This window comes from Ambystoma mexicanum, chromosome 4p (genome assembly GCF_040938575.1).
Source record: "Ambystoma mexicanum isolate Mex_15411 chromosome 4p, UKY_AmexF1_1, whole genome shotgun sequence".
NCBI lineage: Eukaryota > Metazoa > Chordata > Amphibia > Caudata > Ambystomatidae > Ambystoma > Ambystoma mexicanum.
In genome coordinates this window covers 25,892,746-25,904,232 of record NC_090927.1, presented here as the reverse complement: position 1 = coordinate 25,904,232, position 11,487 = coordinate 25,892,746, and positions in this window count along the sequence as shown.

Genomic DNA, 11,487 nt, shown 5'->3' with positions numbered 1-11,487 from the left:
CGATACTGGGGACTATGTGGGAGATATTGAGGGAAAGGAGTGACATGCAAATGATCACTTTGTGGCCGTCCTACTTGGAAAGATTCCATCCCTGGTTTAAGGCAGGACTGGAGAGGGTTGGTCAGTTGTGGAGAGACGGCTCCTTCATTACAATCTCGGAATTAGAGGAAGCCTTGGGGCTAGGCCCCCTCTCTGTTTTCCAATTCCTGCAGCTCAAGGGTGCTCTGACGACGGACAAGTGGAAAGATAGCATCAGTAGAGATCTCACCCCATTCGAGAAGTTGCTGAACTCGAGAACGGAAACTAAGGGATTGATATGCGCGATGTATAGGGAACTGATCGAGGCTGGGAGGGGATCCACCTTGCACTTGAAGAACAGATGGGAGAGAGATCTTGTTGATGAAATTGACCAGGACATGTGTGGGAAAATGTGCAGGGCCGCTTCCCAGGTCTCAATATCCAGTCAATATAAGCTCCATGCGATCAAATTATTACACAGGTGGCAATATGATCTGAACAGGCTCTCCCATATGTTACAGACAATAAGCCTGCTGTGTTGGCATGAATGTGGAGAAAAGGCAGACTATTAGCACATGTGTTGGGGCTGCCCCCAGATCAGGGTTTAATGGGACAAGGTTCTTGGGTGGTTCAAAAATCTCAATGGTATTCAGAGATTGCAGACCCCTTCCTTATTCTATTTAGTTTCAAAAAGTGTGAAGATGAATGGAAAAGGATTACAGGCCTGGCAGACCACCTCTTGTTAGCGGCACGCGCCACATTGGTAATGAAGGGAAATCTCTGAATTTCCCGAGTAAGGGTGAATGGGTCAATGTTGCCTTGAATATATGAGTATGTAAAAAATCACTGCAACCCTACATGGAAAATCCATGCACTGTGACCTGCTTTGGGGGTGACTTCTTGAGTAAATATATGTCTGAGAAAGGATTAGATAACCTTACCCACTCAACCAGTGACACAATACTATATGGACTAATGGAAGGGACCCGCATCATGGCCAAGAAAAGGATCCAAGGAGGCAACCAAGCTTGTTGTTTCTAAAGAACTGTCATCGTACACTAATTACTACCTTCAGAGACACGTACATTCTTGATTGAAAGAGGAAACGCTGTTCCGCGGAGGGTCGGCGTGGGTGGGGGAAAACTACCATGCATGCATTATGCATAAACTGTTCGGGAAAGTTTTTGGTTGTATGTCTATCACTTTGAAACTCCCTAATACTGTTATGCAATGTACCTTTGCTTGTTTTGAAAATCTTAATAAGCTTCAATTAAAAAAATTATAATAATGTTAAAGCCAAATATTATCGAGCCCTCTTCAAACCCATGGTCCTGCCATTTTATGTTGGTGACTGAACCCGATCAATCTTGGAGGTTTTACATAGACTTTAGGCAAGTCAAGGCCATCCCCGCCTTCGATGCTATTTGTGCCCTTCCCGTCTTTGACGTGCAAAAGAATAAAACAAACACACCCCTGATGGGGAATAAGGCAAAGAGAGCAGGCTTTCAGAGTTCAAGAAAAGGTTTTATCTGATGAATATTATTCAAGAGATATCTGAGAGCGCTCTTCACAAGTTATCATTACATTACATTTTATAGGGTGAGTGACGCAACTAACATAGGATTCTACATTGGTCCTGGATTGGTCAGTTCACTCGATGTCTCAGGTGGGGTAGCATCTCTTCATCCGATTTGGTTGCTTGGTTGATGGGAGGATTTACGTCAGTCATCTGTGCTCCGCATGGGTGAAGGTCAGGTCGCTGGGAGGCAGGGTGGTCACTATCTAAGCTAACATAATATATTCTAAAAAATGCATGCACTAAATAAAAGTTGTTCAAAGACCTTCAGTAGTTTATCATGTCTCTATAAAAGTCACACATATATCTATACTATCAATAACATAGGATTATACAAGTCTTAGGTTAAGGGTCTTGAACGCTATAATACACTGGTTGGAGTTAAGGTCCGCGCACATAAGAATCTCTGGTATGTGGCATTTGTTAGTGATAGGCAATGATATATTGGAGCAGGGGTATAATGTTAGTTGGGGATCTGCTGGTTGGGCATCATTGCATGGTCAGTGGTCTGGCACATGAAAGGAATATCTTGCAGGGACACAAGGTCACAATGGCAGTGAGTTTCCACGGGCGAGGGTGCGGGAGAGGTAACGACACGTTTGTGGAGATGGACAAGCTATGTGCTTAGCTCATGCTGGTTCATATGCTCAGAGGAAGAGCGATGTGTTACATTTATAATTGTGTTGCAAACATCTCCGGTTTCAGTGTGAGAATGGACCTGCAAAGTTTTCCAGCCAGAGTGAGAACGAGGGTGGGGGCCCTGTGCCCTGCTCGCCTGGCCGTGCTGCTGCGAGAAAAGGGAAGAGAAGCATTTTTGTACTATCGCAGTGAGGCCTAGTCATCAAGATGGAGTTGAAAGGGGGTACAAAAATGGATGCCCCATGTCCTGCTCAGTGGTCCCATCTACGCGAAGGTCAACCAAGGTTAACATCGCATAAGGGCAGGGGGCGAACCCATTACTGGAGGCACTTGGTCCGAGTTTTGAACTGAGAAGTAGAGGACGAGAGGGGCCTGATGGCCCCTCGCTCCCACACATTCCCCCCTTTCGTTACATCTAAAGTAACGAATTATGATACTTTATTCTTTTCATTCTCCCTTCGGTAGTACTCAGCTTCAGCAACTGCTTCTTCCCAGGCCAGGGTACCCTTTATTGGCATCCATGCTCTGCATACACTTCTCAAGCTATTCCCTTTTCTTGCATATTCATCTGGAGTGCATGTTAAGTATATCCCACCATCCCCGTCCTGATCTACCCATACCTCATTATACCATTGCAATTCTGTTGGTTCATTGATTGTGGTGTGGTATAAATTATCGACCCTGTCCCCATATTGTCTGTAGATGGCAGTCATCCTGTACTTTGGAGGGTTATGTTCCCCTGTTTGTATTTGGGCATCTATCATATTTGCTACCGTTGTCGGTCGGCCCATTGTTACCATCATCATAGTCGAGGCAGGCATACTTTTTGCACAACACCGGAGTCCCAGCTGGCACACGCAGAAGAATAGTAACACAAAGACAATGATAGGAACTAGTATTTTCATCAGCACATTTACCCATGATGGTATCCAGCTGAACAAGTTGTCAAACCATGTACTTTCTTCCACTCCGTCTTCTGTTCTCATCTTTTTTCCTAGATTGTGGACTGCTGTTATCACATGTGAGAGTGTCCCATTATCTGCATCTTCGGATGGAGCGAATGTGCAACAGGCCCCCCCGATTTTTCAGCAAACACCACCGTCCATCGCCGTGAGGAGATCTAGAACATATCTGTTTTGCATTGTCATTAGGCGTAGGGCACGGAGCTCTATTTTTATAACGTTGAATCCTTCTTCAGTGTCGTTGGCCAGTTGGATGAGCTCCCAGCGTACTATTTGCAACCATTTGGCATTTGCTCGTGCTTGGAGCCCTGGTGTTAGGAGCAATGCAAAAAATGTCTCTGCCGATTAGAACAGCTTGTATTTTTGCGGGATCTCAGCGAGGAGTTTTGATGATTTGGATGAAATGTAGTTGGATGATCTTTTGCTTCGTGACAACTTTGTTTTCAGCTTGTATTCTGACAATAGTTCATAAACTGGAAGTTCTGTGTTTTCTCGTTGGGGCGCTGCTGATGGACCAGCCGATTGCCCTGCTGCCGATTTGTCAGCCCAATCTCCCATTGCCGATCTGCCAGCCGAATCCTCTGCTGCCCCTTGGACATGGCTTTCTGATATTACCATCAGTGCTGTATGGAGGGTGGCTAAGGTGCAAGTACCCTTGCAGGATGAGGGTAGATGCAGGTATGCTTGCTTGCCGCAAACCCAGTACATGTCCTTGAGGGCTGCGGTGCCTTTCTTCATGTCTGGTATTATTACTGTCTTGTTGCATTTTCTTGCTTCCCCCATGTTCACCTTTCCTTCTCCACGGAAACATAGTTTGTGCGGTATTCCTTTTTGCATTTTTATGGGCTTTTCCAGCTCTGTAATCCATGTTAACTTAGCAACATGCAGTGACCAGATAGGAGTGCACACTCCTTTTATCCATTGGAATGCATCTTCGGCCAGCCCCCGGAGTGCTTCTGCTCTGCACTCAATAGTTTCATCGTGCCATTTGTTCTCTGCATACCTCATCCCCTTTATGACAAGAAATGGCTCTTTGAGGCATATCACTCCTTGACGTCAACTCGTGAAGGTTATCTCACTCTCCTTCTTTGTAGACTGACGGTGTGTGCCTGGAAGGTGCTTTTTATCCTACACAGAACTAAATGAATTAAACACTGAGCCTCCGACAAGGGCACTTCCTGGGGTATCAACATTTTTGGTGTCCCTGATGCATGAGGAATGAGTGAGCAGATATAGCAGCTTTCATTTTTTGCTTGCTTTGCTGTAGCACTCATGTCCAAGTACCCTTTGTTAGACTGGTCAGGGTGGCGGGGGTCTTCTATTTCATCTAACCCCAAGTCATGATAAATGTCGTATCTTTTCCCTCCCGCCTCCCTTTTCCTTCTCCTTCCCTCCTTGGATATTGCATGTGTATATTCACTAGTGGTAGCAGCGTAATGTGAGGTAGGTTCCATAGCTACCTGTATATCTGTACTTGTATTAGCTAATTTTTTCGGCCAATAATAGTCGCCATCATATTCATTTGATTCATAATCACTACTCATATTTATGCCAGGATGTAACAATGAAACAATTGTTGGACCTGCAATGGTGTGTTCTGAAGGTTGCGTTACATTTGTACCATTAATACCAATGTTATAAGTTTCTCCCCACATTGTCTTTACTCCAGTCCATATTAGGGTGGACCCTTCTTGTATCATATTAGCCCCTCTCCCCCCTTTGTGTAAATCGTTAACCAGAGATAAGAGAATATAGTACCAGACCATGAAAAACAGCATTACTGAAAACAACATTGCAGCACATTTCAAAACACATTCAACATTACTAAACCTTTTTGCCCTGATGGCATCCCTATCACTATCTAACATAAGTGCATTCGCCGCGATTGTACTTCGTTGGGCCATTTGTCAACTGGAGGGGCGACAAAAAGTTGTTAAGTCACCATGATATGTACATTTATTTACATATTTACATTTCATATTTCCTCATTATTTTCATTTTGTGCTTTCATTTCATATGCATTTCTTAGCCCTGTCTTTCAATTACATTTTCTGTTCTAAGCATTTCTGTAGAGAGAGATAAAGAAAGAGAGAGAGAGAGAGAGAGACAGAGAGAGAGAGAGAGAGAGAGAGAGAGAGCGATAGAGTAAAAGGAAATTGATACAACCATAGGGCAGAGCAACCCAGAGGGCATAACATCCCTTCATGTTCCTTCTTCACTAACTCACATTATCATTGTTTTTCAACCTCGTTTGTAGTACCAGTTGCATATTCTTTTTTAATCTGAGGGAGTGTACTATCGCATGCCCTCCTCACATCTGAGAGGTGCACCCAATATTTCAGTCCCTCCACTTTGACTGCAGTCAGTGTACTATATATGACCTCGTAGGGGCCATGAAACCTAGGTGATTTCCACCTCCTTACAAAGCTTAGGATGTACACCTGTGACCCTGGCATCAGTGGCCCGCTGGGGCTGTCTGTAGCTGGTGTGGTAGTGTCAGTTGCCACATTTCCAGTGAATGGTGGTGCTATTTGGCATGCTATACTACGAACTGCGCGCGTCAGCTGAGTTAAATATTCCCTAAATTCTTCCCCCAACACTGTGGCAGCCCTGTGTGCCTCTGACGCTCTCCTAATCAGGGAGAGTGGTGTGTGTATTCGCCGCCCAGTCACAATTTCATGGAGGCTAGATGGTGGTCCTTGCATGGTTGCGTTCTGAGTTGGAACAGTGCTAGGGGCAGGCAATACATCCAGTTCTTTTTTAGTGTGTTGCACAACTTTGATAATTTGCTCTTGAGCAGGCCGTTTATCTTCTCCACCATCTCATTGGCCATTGGATGATAAATGGAACACAGTTTGTGCTTTACCCCCAAGAGTGCCGTCACTTCCTTCAAGAGGTCATTCACAAAGTGCGTGCCATTGTCTGACCGTATCAAATCACATATTCCCCACCTGGAAAACACTTCTCGTACTAGAAGTTTTGCCGCACACTTCGCGTCTGGGTGGGGACAAGGACCCGCCTCCACCCACCTTGAGAAGGGACACACCACCACAATTAGACATCTTGCTCTGTTACATCTCTCTCCCATGTTGACGTAATCAATATGGAGTTCTCTAAATGGCCCTACTGGTCGTGGCAAAGTTCCTCGCAATGTCCTCAGTGTCATCCCTGAATTGTATGTTTGACATTTCCCAATGAGATCGCATCTGTGTTGTTGGTATGGGCCTGGTATTTCACCATTGCCACTACCGATGACTCCGCTAATGCATCTATCAATTCATTCAATAGGGCAGCGTGCTGTACTGGCAAGCCATCTGCTCGTCTGAACCCTCTCCTACGCCAGCGCGATAGTCATGAATGAACAGTGGTAGTCGCATATGCTGAATCTGAATATATTGTTACTATGCATCCTTTGGCTGTGCGTAATGCTTCAATTAATGCAGTTAGTTCTGCTGCTTGTGCAGAGTAATGGGACGGGAGGCGCTTTTGGACGATTGTTTCATAGCTATCATCTTCCATTCGTACTACTGCCTTCCCTACATGTTTTTCCCCTGTTTCTGGATTTATTGATGCTGAGCCATTGATGAAGTATATTTCTCCTTCCTTCAGGGCGTTTTCACTTGCTTTGGGAATATCATCACCCTCCCCCTCATACGTTGCACAGTCATGTTCCTGCATGTCCTCCATTGTGCATGGCTCTGTTATGAACGTTGCTGGGTTTACCGTTTTACACCTTACTACATGTACATTGGGACTAGAAATTATTATTTCATATGCTGTTGCTCTTTGTGTTGTCAATGTCGATTTTGACCGCTCGAGAATTGCAAATAATGAATGCTCGGCGTATAGCGTTACTGAACATCCCATCACAATTGTGGCACTCTTTTCAATGGCGAAGGCCACAGCTGCGAGGGCCTGTTCACACGCGAAGTGACCTTGCATCACCGCATCTAGTGTTCCACTGTAATAGGCCAATGGTTTGTGGCCTAATTATGTTTTTTGTGTCAGTACTGCTGTCATCAGTGTTCCATTGCAGTGTGAGAACAGGAAAAATTCCCTCTCATAATCTGGGTTCGCGAGGACTGGAGAATCTGCAATGAGGTATTTTAGTCTAAAATGCTGGGTCATCATGTCATGTGTCCATTTTATTGGGGCTCTGTTCTTCTGTGCCTCTTTTAGTGCTTGCAGTAATGAACGTGTGTATGCTGCGTAATCAAGGATCCATGCTCGGCAATAGTTACATATGCCAAGAAATGTTTGCATGTCCTTCACTTTTTTTGGTATGATCATGTTGCGTATTGCAGCTGCTCTGTCTGGGAGTATTCGTTTCCCATCTTTTGATATCAACTGTCCAAGGTATACAATTTAGGCAAGGCAGTATTGCAATTTCTCTTTATCCACCTTGTACCCCTTTGTAGCTAACACGTTTAGTAGTGTTATGGAGTCTTTCCCTGCACTTTTACTCTGTTTTGCTGCAGACGAGTAGATCGTCTACGTATTGTAAAATGGTGCTCTCTACATTTATGTTCCCAATATCTTCACGTAGTACCCTGTTAAAAATGCTGGGGTTTTCGCAGTACCCCTGTGGGAGTCTGCGATGCTCATATCTGTTGTTTCCCAGTGTGAATGCTGTGAGGTACTGTGATCCTTGATCAAGTGGTATAGAGAAGAAAGCATTCTTCAAGTCAACCACAGTGAGACATGTCGATTCTTTGGGTATACTGCACAGTATTGATGCCGGGTTAGGTACTAACGGGAATTCCTTTTGGATGACATCATTGAGTGGGCAGAGATCTTGGATCATCCTCCACGCCCCTCCTTTTGCTTTTTTGATTGGGAAGATTGCCGTATTACACGGGGAGTTTGATGGCACTATGATACCTTGGCTCAGGAGTGCATTTATTGTTTCCCTAATCCCTGCCTCTGCCTCTTTGGATATCGGGTATTGTTTCACTCTCGGCGGTATGGCACCTGGTTTGAGTTTTATCTTTATGGGAGTCACTTCATGTAGTAACCCTACATCATGGGGGCCTGTAGTCCAAATTTCTGGCGCCAACTTTGCCATATCTTCCTCAAATGTTGTTGGTGGGGCAGCTAACACTGGCTATAAGCGGGTTATGCATTTCTCTGTACTGGATCATAATGTCACATGGTATAATTATTTCCATTATTATTTCTCCGTCGTCTTCGTTATCAGTGAATAATTCTTCATCAGTTATGTCTCTGAGCAGTGTTGGGATCTATGCATAGCACAGTTCTCCACTCGTACCCAATCATGTCCAAGCCTATCACCACAATACGCTTACTCGATACTTGAACTGCCTCAATGTCTACGGACATTATTGTGCCTGGCACGACATCTACACTTGTGATTGGGTGAAATATAAAGTCTGATGGTGTCCTCCACTCCATTCTTGTTATTTCAGGCACTACTCGGGCTAACACCTTGATACCATAGATAAACATGTCTATGTCAATGGGTATCCCTCGCACTACAATCTCATTCATCATTGTGCTGATCATCAGCATTGCTCGTACTGTGCACACTCCTGGGGTGGAACACACTATTCCCTGCTCTGTAAATGAAATGGCCATGTTCAATTTGCTTAGCAAATCTCTTCCCAGCAAGTTGATTGGCACGTCTTCGTGGTACAGTAAGGGTGCGCGCACTGTTTTTCCCCCCACCGTTATATCTAGATCTTTCGTGTAAGGAACTTTTAAAATAGCCCCAGAGAACCCCTGCGTTTCCAAATTCCTGCCTGAGAGCGGAAACCACCCTTTCATAAGACATGATTTATCTGCCCCTGAGTCTACCATAAAGATAAACTGCTTATTTTCTATCTGTGCCCCCACTAGGGTTCCTCTTCTGCACGTAGGGTGATGGATAGGACTGGACACGCAAGTGCTCCCTGTGGGCTGTCCTAATCTGTGTACCTTTCTTGTCCTGACACTGAAAAGACATTATCTCCAACTACTGTTACACCATTGGATGGTGCAGGTGCACCGTTTGCAGCCGTTGTAAAGCTGTTATTGCTGGCTTTCCCTACAGTGTTTTATTGTGCTATGGGCTGGGACGCACTGTGATGTGGCTTTGGGGGTGGCTGTCTTTATTGCATTTGGGGTTCATTATAACACTGATCCTGCAGTCTTCCACTCCCCATTGGTAGTCCATAGGGACTTCCTGGGTGTGGGCAACCCCATACCTGTTCATTGTCCATGGGTGGTTGCCCTTGAAAGTACCCTGACAGCCGCATTCTGCAATCTCTTGAATAGTGTCCCCATCTTCCACCTCCGAATCCCCCTCTTTGGCCGACATACCCACCTCTTCCTCTGTTTGGTCGTTCTTGCCACTGCGGTCCTCTCTGTGGTTCTTCTCCGTTCCACTGTCCCTGTTCTCCTGTGGCCCACAGTGCTGCTATTACAACTGGTCTATTTCCCACACTTTCGTCCCCCTCGTTCTCTCTATCAGTATTTACGCTGGCGTTTATGGCGGCGACCTTCACCAATTTGTTCTGCACTAGTTTCGCTTCCTCTGCCAACCTTTTTAGTGCTATCTCCTTTTCCCTCTCTTTGGTCCTCCTACAGTGGTGTACGATTATACTCTGAATTTCTGGCCAACCGTTGGCTTCTATCCCAGCTATTTTATCCAAGACCTTCTGTACCTCCTTCGGGAGCCCTTTTTTGATGATAAAGTAGAACAGGGCCGTGGATTGATTCCATGATGTGCCAGTTTCACTTCTCCACAAATCTTGCACTCGCAGTATGAATTGCGTAGGATCTTCATTCTCCTCCATTGTACATTGCATCACTAAATGTAAATCTGGAATATCTGGAAATGTGCGCCGCAATGCGTCCCATACTTGCGCTCGAAAATTGTTGAACGGCGATCCATCGTCTGCCTGATCACTGACAGCGGACACCAGCAAACTCTTTACATCGCCTATCGCTAATGGTACTCCTGCCGTGTTTTTCTCAAATGCATGTATCCATTTCCCTGCCCCTCCCGCAAGTGGGGGGAGGAGCTTCAACAGGTTGTTTTTGTCCATTTGGGCCCACGGAATGTAGTGTGCCTACCTGCTCCCTTATGTATCAGCGGCATCTGCAACTTATGTTTCTTTCCTAACTTACTTACCGTCCCTTTCTTTATCTTACTCACCCACATGTTCCCTACTCGCTGCCTTAATCTGCCCTGCCATCGTGGCAGCGATGGTTCGTCAAAATCATCGAGCTGAGATGGTAATGGTGATCCCATAGCTGCCGCTCCCTCTTCATACTCATCTAGATCACTCCACACCTCTTCTACTTCCTCTTCTTGCTCGCCATTCTCATCTTGTCCTTCCCCTCGCTGACTTTCTGGGCTAGCTGGGCGTATAATTTTCACTGGTTTGTCATTCAGATGGAACAGGAACTCTCCTGACCTCCATTCCTTTTCTTGCCCCTGCAATATATGTGTTTGATGAGACGATATAGATTGTGCTGGCTCTGATGTTGCTGGTGCCAATTCCCCTGTTGCGCTTAAGATAATGGTGGCACTTCCCCTCCCCCGGCAGCATTTGGCCCATATCACACAATGCTCTCAGCCGTGTTATTTCTATCTGTGCATGCGCGAGCTGGCGGTATAGATCTCCAGTTAATCGCGCTAAATTTACAGGGGGCGCGCTCGTTGGGCCATATAGGCCTCCTTTGTCATATGGTGATGGTCCAGTGGCTATTGCTCCATAAAAGGGAGTGGGGGTGGGGCATGGCGGTATGTACAGAGGCTCGATATATCCTACTGCTGGCCTTGTCATTAAGGGGTAACTTTCAGTTGTGTCATTCTCAGCTGCACTACCTGCGTGCTTTTATTTCCCCTTTGTTCCCATTACTGAACACCTCTCCCCTTTTCCCGTTTTACCTACTCTTTTCATTCACTCCCCACCTCTTACACCCTCTTACTTGTTCCCAAAGAGATTTTGCTTACGCGGAAAAAGAAAATTCTAAATAACTACTCCGAGTCTACTCAATATACGAGACCCCTACTATTTTCTCTTTATCTTCACTTATTTATCTGCACTGGACGAGACATATGATCCCATATTAAAAGTAATGGACTTATCAAAGTAATGGACTTATCAAAGGAATTTGTGTTACAGACCGATGCCTCCCTAACAGGGTTGGGAGCAGTATTCTTTCTAATACATGACAGATTAGAACATTCCATCCTATTCACTAGTCATAAACTCTTCCACCATGAAAAGAACTACTCTGTGTTAGAACTGAAAGCGGTTGCATTCAAATGGGCAAATCTCCATC